Source organism: Nycticebus coucang, chromosome 11 (assembly GCF_027406575.1).
Source record: "Nycticebus coucang isolate mNycCou1 chromosome 11, mNycCou1.pri, whole genome shotgun sequence".
Classification (NCBI taxonomy): domain Eukaryota; kingdom Metazoa; phylum Chordata; class Mammalia; order Primates; family Lorisidae; genus Nycticebus; species Nycticebus coucang.
In genome coordinates, this window is record NC_069790.1 from 4,907,065 (window position 1) to 4,921,227 (window position 14,163).

Below are 14,163 nucleotides of genomic sequence, written 5' to 3' on the forward strand. Positions count from 1 at the left end.
GGACGGCCAGCCAGCCTACGCTGGAGTCCGGGGCAGCCCCACCTCACCCGTCTCATCCTCCAGCTGCGCCTCGGTTAAAGATTTGGACTGCACTTAATACTTTCTGAGTTTCAAACAGTTCGCTCACAAACTGCCTTTCGGGACAGGTCGGAGTTATCTTTCGCTGGCGCGGCCGCCTGAGCCTCAGCCGCTGCGGTCCCGCGTCGAGGGTCCCGCGTCCCGAGTCCCCGGGAAGTAGGAGAAGCGCGCCCCGCGCGCTGGACCGCGGCCAGGGCCTGCAGGAGGGTCCGGCCCGCGCCCCCGTGCCACGCCCTGTGCCCGGGCCGCGGCTCCTCCCGTGCTGGCGGCCGCCGAGCGGTCCGGGCGGCGGCGGCGGCGGCGGGAGGAGGAGCAGGAAAAGCGGCCGGGGGAGGAGGCGGAGGCGGCGGCGGCGGCAGAGGCGGGGAGGGCGGGCGGGGCCGGGCGAGTTTAAAGCCCATCGAGGGGGTGGGGAGGCCGGCAGGAGCAGAAAGGGAAGGGAGCTGCGGCCGGTCGGCCGGGCGGGCTCGTCGCTTGGAGACCCGGCGGAGCCCAAAGTTTCCGCGCAGCTCCTGGGCGGCGCGGGACACCCGGGACCGTCCCGCGCGCCGCCCTCACCCCGAGGGAACCCGCACCCGTCGTCGGCCGTGCCGAGTGTCGCCGGGGGCCACGCGGAGGCGGCGGGGAGCCGCGCTGCGGCAGGTACGGAGTTGGGCGGGGAGCGCGGCGGCAAGTTACTTTGTGGTCCGCGCCCCGGCGGCCCGGGCGGGCCAGGCGGGTCCCCGCGCCGTCATTGTCTGCGCGCTGGCCGGCCGCGGCCGGGGACGCCGGCCCCGGGGAGGCGCAGCGGGCGGAAGGGCGTCGCCTCCGGGCGGGGGGCTTGGGTGCCCCGGGCCCGCGGCGGGCGGCTCCGGGAGGCGGGACTGGGGTGTGGGCGCGCGGCGGAGGCGGCCAGGCGCCCCGGCGAGCCCTGCCCGCTGTGTTCCCGACCCCTGGGGGGAGGTGTGGAGTCCAAGCGACGCATTCTTGAACCATCTTGTCAGACGCCGGCAGTTCGAGGGCTGGGGCGGGGGCTGCGGTTAAGGCCCAGCTCCCGGGGGCCGCCCCCACGGACGGTGGGCGCCCAGGCGCCCCTGCAGCCCCGGGTGCTCCTGCTGCGCGGCGGGGCCGTGGCGCGCGGCTGGGCGGCCCGGGCAGCGGTGCCACACAGTCCCAAGGAGTGAGCCGGCCCAGCCTCGGACGGAGGATCTTTTTTTGTGTATGTGTGTATGTGTGTGTGTGTATATAGGGGGTTCTGTTTGTGACCCGTTACCCGCCTCTGGGGCCCAGCACCAAGTTGAGGGCTCGCGGATTAGCCGCCCGCCAGCCGTGGAAATGTGATAAGAGCGGTACCGTTTGCAGAAGGAAATTTCTGATGCAACTCTCTGCCTTTGCTGATTGCCTCTCCAAACGCCTGCCTTTGCGACTGCCCTCGAGCATGTGCGTTATGGAAATGAGGGTATTCTTTACTTTTTATTGTGTCCTTGTTTTCTTGGGATTGGAAGAAACGCGAACTTTTTGTCATTTGCTTTAACCGGATGGTTGAGTTAACGTAGGAGAGCCACAAGTGATTTTTCCGGGATCCTGAATCATTACCATGCATTTGAAAGGTTTTCTTGTAAACTTAGTGCCCAGTTTCATTCGAGAGATGCAAAAGTAAAAGACCAAAACAAGTAGCGTTCGTGAGTAAATAGGCGTGATTGCACAACTTTCTTGTTGCTGCTGTTGAGAAGGCCAGGCTCAGAACACTTTGTTTCCGAAAATGCTGATTCAGCCGTTTGGAGCCCCCGAGTTTCAGAAATGGTGGTCTATTTAATGTTTCGCTCACTTTTACTAAGAACACATGTTGTTAGCAAAGCAACAGACGTTGGCTTGGGTTTACAACAGAATGCTGGTAATATTTTAACAAGAGTTGACCTAGAGTTACTCTCTTTCTAGGAGGAAAGATAGATAGAATCTAGGTTTCCAAAGCAGAGGGAATTCTGGCGATGGCAAGAGGGAAATGGCTGTTAGGAGAGTGTTTTAAGTAAAAGTCTTGAAACTAAGTGTATTTCCAGGAAAGATTGTAGACGTCTAGGGTTTTCTGTTAAAAATCAAGACTTTAGGATTCCTGCACATAATATTTGAGTTTTACTGGGGGCCCTTGAAAGAGAAGAGCTGCACAGGCCAATCAATCCCCAGGTTACAGGGAGGGAATTTGAGGACAGACAGTTGCACACCCAGCAGGCATTGCTCCTGTAACTGAGAAGTGAAGCGACTGATATTTCTGTAGCATTTCACAGTTTACAAGGCACTTTCAAAAGCCTCCTTGCTTTTAATCCCTTCTACGGCCTCCTGATCTCCATTTTACAGGTCTGGAAACCAAGGCTCAGGAGGTTAATTGGCATGCCCGAGGTTGTAATGCCAACAAGTGGCAAAGCTGTCACCAGAGCCTAAGCTTTGTTTTTTTTTTTTTTAGTTTTATGCTTCTGCAAAAGTACACTGGCCTCTGAAATGGCATGAAGCAGGTACATGCCACCTGCCACTCACACATAGAGAACTAGGAGGCTCTGTGACTGGTTACCTAAGTTCATTGTCTCCTAGCTTCCAAGATTAATGCCATGTTGCCAGGCCGTTATTGATAATTTATTTTAGTGCACTATTTATACTTAAATACACATTTATTTGGTGAAGAAACTTTGATATCCATGAAGTCATGAGTTTGCTATAGTAGTTGTGTTTACTGTAATTAAAATAGAAGAGCTGTGCACCCCTAAAGTCATCTGCTGGGTTTCACTCATTGTCTGCACCACTTCTGGCGCAGTGTTAGACTGGTCACAATGCTTGTCATTTGTCAACCAGGAACCTAGAGCTGGGCAGGTTCACACCAGCTACTTGGCCAGGGCCTTGTATGGTGGTGGCCACCAGGATTGAAACCCAGGGCAGCCCTGGCCAAGTTATAATGACCATCTCTGTGTCCAGTCAGCCTCCAGTGAAAGAAAAGAACAAAGTCAGAATCTAAGAGAGCTAGCTCAGGACTTGATGACTTGTCTGGGTCTGAGACTTTCTAATGTATAGAAACTAAACTCCTGCTTGAACAAAGACATCTATTGTGCCTTCAGCTTCTTCTTAGAGCTGTAGAGATTCTTGGTTGCTGTATCTGATAAAACCTAATGCTTTCAAGGTGGTATAATTTAAAGAGCCTATTTCCTCAGAATTCTGTCCTACTCTTAACTATAGGGGAAAGTAAAATCTACAGGATGGTAGAAGATATTTGAGCTCAAATCTTGGGTAAGAGTGTCAGCGTGTGAGAACTCAGAGCTCACGGCAGAGGATTTTGGTCCTGTTTCCTGGGAGGGAAGCCTGTGCGTTTGCACATTGGCTATATAATCCCCAGGTCTGTTTCTCAGTCTGTTAAACCAACGTGGCATTGCATGGGCTTGTGAGGAGAAAATACATACCTTGTCTTTCATTTAAGTAATCAGTCGTTATGTTCAGAATTTATACTTTTCTGCTAATGGAGAGTTTTTTTTAAACCTGTCTTATTTTATGTCTTGCTGAACTGTAGAAGTACCGCAGTAAGGGAGATTATGGAAGAGATCAAGGTAGTCTGGCTACTTGGTAGGGAAGCCTTGGCAATTGGGTGCTTTGGGGATCTGGGGTACTGTCTTTAGGATCTGCTGGCTGATGAGTAAATAACTGATCTGGTGCATTCAAGCACTGGCTGTATTTAATCTGTGTTAATATTTTAGCTGCATACTTCTAGGGAGCTGTATCTGTCCTCCCTCTTCCTCCTTGTGGCTGGGCACCTTTGCTGCTGACTCCTCCCCACTCCCAGCAGGAGCACTTCTGAACTGATCGCTGAGGAATGAGCTTTCCTGCACGTATGTCTTTGGGAGGCTTTTGCCCATGTTCCTGGTGATCACGGGGCCTGTTAACTGTAAGGAGATAAAAGCAGGCAAAGCTTAAAACCACCCGCTCACTTGTGGAAAGGCAGGCTCTTCTTTAATAATGGAATGAAAAATGGTGTGATTGTCCTTTGAGATGGCAACAAAAAAAAACCATTTCCCAGGGTTATCAGAAATAATCTCAGAGGTAAAATGAGTGGTTTTGATTTTTTTTTTTCTTTTTGGGATATACTGGCTCTAAGGAGATTTCCCTTTTTCCTTGTGCTAGGATATTAATATTTTCTAACCATTTACTTTCCATATGAATTTTGGAGAGATTCTCCTTTGACTGTCCAGGCCCCTAGTTTGAATAGCTTGTTATGTGGGCTGGGCTCAGCAGCAGAGTGCACTTTTTTTGCTGTTAACCTTGGGAAGGGTGCTGGCCAGCGCTGCCCCTCTCCCCATGTTGCTTCCTTTTGCTTTGTTTGACCAGGGCCGCAGCCAACACTGGCAGTTCCACCAGGCGCACTGCTTGGGTTTGACTCCTGGCTGTACTATTTACTAGTTTGGCCAGCCCGAACAAGTTGACTAACCTCATCTGTTAAAATGGAAGGCATGGGAGCGAATACCCCTGTGATTGTTGCCAGGGTAGGATGAGGTCTGAGGCGTGGAACCATGAGTACGGTGCCTGGCACATGCTGCCCTCTGTGGCACTGCGTCCAGACACTCGGCATAGTCAGCCTTGTCCTGGAGCCGTTTGTGTACTTGATGACCCTGTTTTCTATTAATTTGTAAGTTCTTTTAGGAAGGGAAGTCAACTTTTCATATTTTCATCTCTTGGTGCTTTGCACATGTTAGTTGCACAAAACCCTGTTGAACTGATCTGACTGTCCTTTGAGCAACAGTCCTTGTTCGTAAGAGCCCCTTTGGTGACTATGGTTAGCATGACAGTTTGAACTTCTCACAGGTAGGACTCTAAGAGCAAAGATATATGGTAGACGGGAGACTTCACTTGGCTGCAAACCATTTGAACAAGTCTGTAGTAAAGAGCAGATATAAAAAGTTGGTTCCTTGTGACCAGGAGCAAAATACGTGAAGACCCCCATGGTGCGAAGCTCCAATGGGCTGCAGTGTTGGGTGTGCAGAGACCTCTTGTCTCCAGGCCTGTAGAGCTGGTGCCATTGTTTTCAGCCCCTCGTGGTTGGTGCTTGGATCTGCAGAGGCATTTCTCCAAGCTGGGACTGATAAGCATGAACAGGCTGATACACCTTTGAGATGTGGCTCTCAACTCGGAGGTCCTGGAAGGATTTTGAGCCAGGTAAATGGGAGCAGGGACCAGGCACCAGCAGCTGCAGTCTAGCCTGGTACCACAGGGGTTCTAAAGCCAGTTGGCACAGAGAGAGCTCAGTATGTGTCAGTCTTTATTCTGGCATCATTAATGTCACCTCAACTAATGCAGGGTTGGGGGCCGTAGGTGGAGCTGCCCTATTGGCTGCTGTCTGTCTGTCTGTCTGGCCCTACCTGTAAGCTGCCAGGGATGTCACTCTGGGAGTTCCACACGGGCCTCTGAAAAATAGGGGACAATGGGAGATGGCTGAGGACTCCCTCTGCACCTTCTCCTGTCATATTGGAGCTAATGGCTAAGGAGCCTCCAGGGCCACTCACTACAAGCTGCCTGGGTCCCAGTGAGACTGTAGGTCTTTACTTTGCTGTGAGTAGAGTCTTTGGTTTATTTAGTTTTTTAGCTTTCATCCGTAGGATTGTCCAGGCGGTGGCTTCTAACCTTTTATAAACAAAGAACCCTCTTTAATTAAAAACTTTTATGATACTAATAATGTTAGGATTCCATGCTTCAAAGAAATGCATAGTGACCAAAAGCTGCTATGAATGGAATGACTTTAAAACTCAGGAGTTTGTACTGTAGCCCCCTCCCTAAGGACAATGCCTTATACTAAACCTGGGGCCTGCTTGGGAATGTTGCTGCTCTTACAGGGGTGTCCAACCTTTTTTCTGCTGCATATAGGAAGAATAAAGAGTTGTCCTGGGCCACGCATTCAATACACAAACACTAACCATAGCTGATTAGCAATGAAAAGGTCCATGCATGCTCTTTGTGTTATCTGACACCACAGATAAGCAAAAAGTCCTCATAAAATGAGCATGTGGACCTGCACGCCCAACATCCCTGTGGAGAGGGCTTCACAGTATCTTCTAATCGTCCTGTGTGCCAGTTCCAGCCAGAAGCCCACCCTAGACCAGCACAGGCTGTGATGCTGGGGCACCATTGCTCCCTGCTGAGGAAAGCTTTGCAAAGCCCACAGAAACCCCTAGGTGTTCCTGGAGAGATGAGAGCGCCCGAGCACCTGGGCCTTCATCTCTCTCATGGTGTGATGGTGCCCTGGAAGAGGGATGGGGTAGAGAGAAGGGCGCTTGGTTTCCTTGTTGGGTCATCCCTCAACTGCAGGCCTGGCCTGGCCTTCTCCCTTCCCCCAGCCTGCAGGATGTGAGTGGGTGCAGGCTGCCTCTGTCCTGAACCGTCTCCACCACACGAGCATCCCTGTTCTGTTCATCTGAAGGGTCACCTGGCTTTCTGATTCCTCCACATTCAGGGCACACTATTGTTAAATTTAGTTCATTTTTTTTAATTAGAGTGAACAGGGACATAGTTTAAAGATCAGATAATTCCTCAGGCTTATCAGCAGGTGTTTTTTCTGTATAAACCTCCATACCAGGGTCTAAATAATATACTGTGGTTCTTCTTGCAACCTGCCTCTCCATCCACCCCCGGTCTCCCAGAGTCCAGGCGTTCACATGATGCCTGTGCTTTGTCTGCCGGCCCCATCCTGCAAAGTGTGTCCTCTGGTCAGTGTGGCCTTGTCCATGTGCAGTGTTGGGACAGTCCCCAGTCTCCACTCGAGGCTGAGCCATGTAGTATACTGTGATAGCTTCTGTTGTCTCCCAGGACAAAGTTGTTTTCTCCTAGAATTGTGTTTGCTTAGTTTTTAAAACATGTTATCGCTGTCCCCTCCAAACATAAACACAGTTGTGCAGATCTCCTTTCAGACGCGTTAGGAAATCTGCCCGTCTTACCTTTTGGAAGCGGTCTCTCTGCTGTGTCCTTCAGCCCATGGCAGGCCGGTCACTCCAGAGCTCCCTGCACAGCTGTTGTCTTGGAACCGTCCTTCTCCATCGTCCTGGGCCTGCCCTTTGGCTCCCTCTTGGATCATATGACTTTGTCTTTCTCGGTTTATTCCCCTAATTTGGTGGGATACATTCTATAATCGCTTCCAAACAAGAGGTGGGTGGATGTACATTGTTTGGGAATGTGCGTGTCTAAAACATCCTTATTCTACCCTCACAGTGAATAGTTTTTCTGAATACAGATTTCTCAGTTGGAGGTCGTTTTCCCTTAGACATTTGAAGGCTGCCCTTGCCTTAGGCAGAGTGGGTCTGGGGACGAAGGTCATCTGGTTTGTGGGTGTGTGTGTGTGTAAGAGTACTGAAATACTGAAATGTTCTCTTTGGCTGTTTTTCGTTGTTGTTTTTCATTTTGTCATGTCAGGAAGCTTGTGGGACAATTTCTGTGTCTTTGTTCTGAGGTTCCCTTTTGGGTTCTATGTCTTCCATATGGGGTATTTTGAGGGCCCTTCAAGCAGGAGATTCAAGATCCTTTGGGTCCCAGACATGATTTTGAGTTACTTCTTTCTTTCTTTATTTAATTTGTTTATTTTAAGGCAGACTCTCACTCTGTCACCCTGGGTAGAGAGCTATGGCGTCATCATAGCTCACAGCAACCTCAAACCCTTGGGCTTGAGCAATCCTCTTGCCTCAACCTCCCAAGTAGCTGGTACTACAGACACCCGCCATGCCATGCTAGTTTTTTCTACTTACAGTAGAGACAAGGTCTTGCTTTTCCACAGGCTGGTCTCAAACTCCTGATTTCAAGCAACCCACCCACTTTGGCCTCCCAAAGTGCTAGGATTATAGACATGAGCCATGGCCTGAATTACTTCTTTATTTTTTTTCTTCCAATTCCATTTTCTCTCTGTCTAGAATGGCTATTACTTGGTTTTTAGCCACCTGGACTGGTTCTGTCATTGGTTTTGATCTGTATCTGTCATGTTGTTTGAGGTTTTAGGATAATCCTCAAATTTTCTACTGGATTTTCAGTTTCTATTTTCATTTTCAATTTCTATGGACCTCTTTAATTTTTCTTATTCTTTTTTGAAAACATAGACTTTAGAGCTGTTTTAAATTCACAGCGAAATTGAATGGAAAGTCCAGAGACTTCCCACTCCCCCTTTCCCTCAGCCGACCCCACTACTGTGAATCCTGTATATTTGTTACAGTTGATGAACCTGTGTCATGGCGACACATTATTGACACCCAAGGTGAGTATTTCTTTTTTTTTTTCAGAGACAGAGTCTTACTTCATTGCCCTCAGTAGAGTGCCATGGCATCACAGCTCATAGCAACCTCCAGCTCTCAGGCTTAGGCGATTCTCTGCCTCAGCCTCCCAAGTAGCTGAGACTACAGGCGCCTGCCACAACGCCCGGGTATTTTTTGTTGCAGTTCGGCCAGGGCCGGGTTTGAACCCATCACTCTCGGTATATGGGGCCAGCGCCCTACCCACTGAGCCAGAGGCGCTGCCCGAGTATTCCTTTTTTTAATGCCATAATGTTTTTATTTTATATCTGTAATATTCTTTCATCTCATTCAGAGTACTAATATTTTTTACTTTTCCTGCATGGTTTCATCTCTCCAATTAAAATTTTTTTTTTTTGTTATCTTTACAGTTTTTTTCTGTTTGTGTCTGGCTTACCTGAAAAGCGGAGCCTACAGGAAAAACTTATGTTTTTGTAGGAAGGTATACAAAACCAGTGGAGGGAGGCCTGAGGAGACTTGTCTGAGAAGCCACTGTCTGGAACAGAGTGAAGCAGAGGGCTCCATGTGTGGGGAGGTTGTGTCAGGAGTTCCCTGTCCTCAAGCTAGCCCGGGAAGAGGGTTGGGGTGGAGGCTGCACGTTCCATCCCTGCCCATGGCCACGGGCCAGGGGTGCATCTGGGTCTCTGTGTTGGATGCTGGGTGTGTAGGTGGCTTCCTGGTCCCTGTGTAGACTTTTTAGGGCCTGGGCAGGAGGAAGCTGGGCAGCAGGGGTGTGGGCGGCCCTCAGGTGAGGCTGACAGAACTGTGGGCAGGGCAACAGCTTGTGGGGTGTTTGTGGGAAGTCTCTCTCCTATGCTGTGTTGCTCCATCTTTCATGACAGAGGCTTTGCTTAGATGTCTGGGGCCATTTGTCATTGCTCAGAAGCTGACCAGAACCTTGTCTGAGAGGGGGCTTTCAATGTGGCCTCTGCTGTGACCAAACACCCATTTGCCCTTCGTGGGGATCACCCCTGAAGCTCCTGCCTTCCCATCTCTTCCTGGCTCGGAAGGAACCTCTTTTGGTCCCTCAGAGGTGGTGCTCTGGGAGCTTTGAAGGCCCTGGGTGGGATTCACGTGACACCTGCTGGTGGTACACTGTTTTAAGTCTGGAACCAAAAGCTTGGCGGTGCTACCGACACAGTTCAGAAACCTGCATTCCTGCTTCCTACCAACACAGTTCAGAAACCTGCATTCCTGCTTCCTACCGACACAGTTCAGAAACCTGCATTCCTGCTTCCAGAGAGGAAGCCACAGCATTCACCTGGCCAGTGGAGTCAGGGAGAGGACCCAGGGCCTGGTTGGTTCTTAGACTTCTAATTGATCCTCTTGATTTGGACCTTACCTTTCCCATTTCTAGAGAAAAATGGGTGGTTTTACTCCTGAGACTTTCTGGACTTCCACTGAGTAGATCAGGCTACAGCTTCCCTTCCGGCTTAGCCGTCAACTCTTCTGCGTCTGCTAAGTCAGGTACCCTTTGTCTACCGGCCTTTATGCTTTTTAAACAATTCTTCCTGTTGTCGTAGCAAAGCAAAATGGTGTCTGGAGTTATGCACAGACCTGGCTTTTCTGGATTTATTGTCCACTGTTGGTGTCTTTCTCTCTTGCTCTTGCCACATCCAGGAACAGCTGAGATCGTGGCGTTTTTTAATAGTGGTAGCGTGGTGGGAAGCCCTCTGTCCTGTGCCACCTGTTGTTCTAGCCGGGGAGAGGCAGGGTGGGTGGGATGTTCAGCCGGGAGGAACATCCCAGCCACCTTTGCAGGGCTGACTGCAGAGGAGGGTGGAGTCATCCTGTCAGAACCACAAATAAGCCTCAAGTCTGGAAGGACACAGGACTCTGCCCGTCTGTGACTTGCTCTGGATCACTCTGCACTTTGATTTCTTCCAGAATCTCACGGTTGGATTCTGTGCTCCCATCTCCCATGTTGTGTGTGGCAGCCAGTGTTCACTCTGCTCATCTCTGCTGAGGGGGAGCCTGGGTAAAGGGCTTGTTGATGGGGAAGGCTGCGATTCCCAGAGTGGGCCAGACCATTTGTAGTCGGCCTAGTCTTCAAGAAAAGCTTGTTACCCGTTTTTGGGTTAATATTCTGCTCTTGACTGCTCTCAGAACCTGCCTCAGTGCTGCTTTCTTCTGATTGAATATAAAATACTAGAATTTCATGGTGACAGCACTTGAAACTTCTCCCTGGTGTGAATATCTGCAGTTTCTGCCAGGGAGATACTGCCTCTGCCATTAGGGGACCTGAGCTGGCCTTAAAGCACACAGGTTTGGGTAGTTTTTCTGGTCTTATGAACGATAGACTAAGATGGGGTTTTTCTCAGCTCTCTGCCCCCTTTGCGGACGTGAATGCAGCCTATCTCAGTTTACCCCAAATCCACCATCCACTGTTGACTGTGAGTGCTTTCACTGCCATCCACAACTTCTGGCTTCTCCTACATGTTCTCTGTTGGCAGGGAATGTGAAATCCACCTCCTGGTTACTCTGTGGCCTTGTAAAAAATCACTTAATAACTCTAGACCTTTTTTGCTTTCTTTGTTGCAGGCGTGTGTGTGTGTGTGTGTGTGTGTGTGTGTGTGAAAGAGAGAGAGAGAGAGAGAGATGAGCACTAGCCCATAACAGATGCGCCGTGTGTGGATCCCATATTTTCCACCCTAACAGTTTAAATGGAACCCTACTTTCTTGTTGACGTCCAGCAGCGTTATGCCTGTGGCTTCCAGAAAGAGACTCTCCTCCTGGTTGCTCTGACATTTTGGGGAGGAGTGTGAGATGACAGTGATCCTGCAAAACCAGAACTGGATGGCCCTGGCAATCATGCGGCCCTGGACCCCTGCTGCCTCCTCCCCGCAGGTGGCGAGAGTGACGGTGCGGGCGGCGCGTCCGATCGCGGCGGGCCTGAGCGTTCCTCAGCTCCGCGCTGCGTGTGTGGTTTAACGGGTAGACATGGAGGACTTTCAGCATCGTGAGAGCGGCCAGTGTATGTGTCCTTGCTCGTCAGCGCTGAGGGGGCCTGTGGGGGAGGAGAGGAGGCGATGGAGGGAACAAGGGGTTCTTCAGGGTTGCCATGAGAACGAGGGATCCGGGGATTGGGCAGCGGAGGGCCCCCGCCGGGCCTTGGGGCGTGGCCGCGTCACATGGGTTTGGTCCTGGGATTCCTGTTGTGCACAAGGACCGGGCGCAGCCTCCCTCATCCTGCGCTTCTCAGGAGCGCCCGGTCCCCCGGAGGCTGAGGAGTGTGGTCCGGGCAGCAGGCCGGCTCGGCTGGAGGGGCCTCCGGTCACCTGCGCGGTGATGGGGGTGGGTGCGAACGGGCAGATGCGGGTGGCGGCGCGGCATCCCACCCTTGCCAGCATGGCTTCCCCGGAGTCAGAGGGGGCCCGCGTTCCGTGGTAGTGCGTGTTCGGCTGGTGGCTGCCGTGGCTCCAGTGCCGCGATTCGGTTCTCTGCGCTGCAGGCCCGTGGTTGGGGTGGATCCGTGGAGAACCAGCCCTAGCCGCGTCTGCGAGCGCTGTCCATGCAGAGCGCTGTCCGCGCGCCGGGCACTGCGGGGGCCGCGGCGGAGCCTTCCCGGGCCGGCGGCGCGCACGCAGCGACCCCGTGCGGCCGTGCCGCGCTAGCCCGCGGTCCAGGTATGCAGGTGGGCTCCGCCGGGGGCGATCTCCGGGGGCGAGGGGCGACCCTGGTCGCCGTGATCGGTGGGGAAGGGTCAGCCGTGTGAGGCCGGCAGCTGGCCCGGGAGCTGGCCGGGTCTGTGTGTGTGTGGGGAGGGTGGTGGTGGCCGGTGTCCCTGGGCGCGCCGCCTCGCCGCGCGCGGTCGGCTCGCCTGCAGTCCGGGATCGGAGAAGCTCTGTAGGACCGCATTATGTAATCGTTTTTAGTCTTAATTGTTGAATATTATGTAACGAGTCATAACTGTACCCTCATAAACCCGTGACGAGGACTAGGGTAAATCTCATCCGCGATCTCTTAGCCGCGGGTGTGGGAACCAGCTTGGGAAACGAACGGATACGGGCATCCGGGCAACTAGACCTGTCCCCCCCTCCCCCCGCTAAAAACGGAATAGCCAGGCCTGCCCGGACTTCTTTTAAACAACGCTGGCAGGTAGTCTGGTATTAAAAAACGCCTTGGATAAACAAATTTTGTGATGTTAACGCCTCTCCCCATTAAAACCTCCTACTTCATGGAAGTAACAGAGCTGACAATGTGAATTGAATGATGAAGATGTTGGGGATCCCTATCGCGTTCTTGGTGGAGTTCAACAGATTGTACCCACGGACACGTAGGGCTTCCTTGCCCTTGCTGTTGAGAAAAATAGTCAGATCACCTGTTTTACATGTTGATTGTCTCTTTGCTCCGCTACCATTTGTCCGTTGATGGCAGGAGACCCTGCCAGGGTGTTGATAGGACACCTGTGGGAGAAGCTGACACACAGGTAGCTATTGGCAGAAGCTGCTGTCTGAGCTAAAAAAACAGTCCCTAGCCCAGTGAGTGAACCCTGGGTACCATTCCTCATTGTTCTCTGAGGCGGAAAGCCAGTCACTGCAGGGGTTTGGCTGTTGGGGGGGCTCAGGTGCTGCCTGTAGTCCTTGGCTTCTCTGTTCCTTTGCTTTCATCATGGCCGTCTGGGTTGGCCCCCCCTGGTGGTGGGAGCAGGGGCCTGGCCTCCGTGCTGGGTGTATTGAGCCAGGGGGAAGTGGTGGGCAATGGGTAGAAGCATTTACTGGGATTTTTCTTGTCCTCTGTCATTCCAGAGAAGAAAGGTGGTTTGGAGCCCTTGTTTAAGATGTGGGGTGCTAAGCAACCATGCCTTGAAACATGGTTTAATTGTGGGGTGGGGTGTGAGCATGTGGTGCTTAGACTGCAGGTTGGATCCTCATTGTGCTACCTGCTCCTGCACTTGGACCGGTGAAACAGGGATGGTATTTATCCCTGGTGCATATTAACTGCTGAAGAATGCAGTATATGGTGTTAATGGTAATTGCACTGTTGGTCTGAAGGAGGTGAGAGCACTCCCGGATTGGTGGAATAAAATGTGAGTTATTTTTAGCATCTAAGGATTTCCATCACCAGTTCCTTCTCCAGCCATCATGTAATTATCACCCCAGAACTGGGTTTCTGAGCTTTCAGAGAACACTGCATCTTTTGAATGTTGGAGCTTGGTGACATTTAAGCTACAGCCTAAATTCACTGACACTCAACCATTGTGGTCCCAGAAGCTGGGCGGTTTCTTGGAGTATATACTTGTGACGTAATAAGAATGTCTTAGGAGACTCGCTAGAACTGGTTTACCTTCCTTTCAGACTCAGGAGTCTGCATTGTAATGATGCCCAGGTAAAGAATGTGTAGGAAAGACCAGGGTTTTTAAGATGTGACCTCTGAACCTACATTAGAACCACCTCGCTGTCTGTGCATACCCCAGACCTCTCTCAGGTCTGCGAAACTGACTTTCTGGGCTTCACACTTGGAATATTAAGCTTTGTGCTTGTCATGAGCATTCTGTTTGAGAACTGATGCTGTGTGCATTGGGCCCTGTAACCACTGGGGCTGCTGCTGATCACGTTAGAAAATTGGCAGCTCCCATCTGCAGGAGTTAATGCCTAACTGAAGGATCAAGGGCAGGCCGAGGGGTGGTGTTGAGGCAGTTTGAACCTGCGGACCCTGGGAGGTCTGGGAGCCTGTGTCACAAGAGGCCTTTGTGTGGTCATGCTTGTTTCTGTCTTTTCCAACAGACTGAAAAAAAAAAAAAAAAGTAGGCCCAGTCCCCAGGGCTAACCTAGATCCCTATGGTGCGGGACAAGAAGCACCTCAGTGGTGGGCG

At 51.6% G+C, this 14,163-nt stretch overlaps 1 protein-coding gene across 6 annotated transcripts in view; it reads left to right on the top strand.

The window, feature by feature from the left end:
• The first annotated feature begins 493 nt into the window (after positions 1-493).
• GRB10 (growth factor receptor bound protein 10) overlaps positions 494-14,163 on the top strand; it is a 211,601-nt gene continuing 197,931 nt past the window's right edge. For 4 of the 6 annotated variants that reach the window (XM_053608790.1, XM_053608785.1, XM_053608788.1 and 1 more), the window contains exon 1: positions 494-720. The gene's annotated coding sequence lies outside the window, so the exon portion shown is untranslated. Of the gene's footprint in view, positions 721-11,240; positions 11,323-11,507; positions 11,643-14,163 lie in introns of those variants that run through there. The other 2 variants (XM_053608787.1, XM_053608786.1) reach the window with 2 other exon arrangements.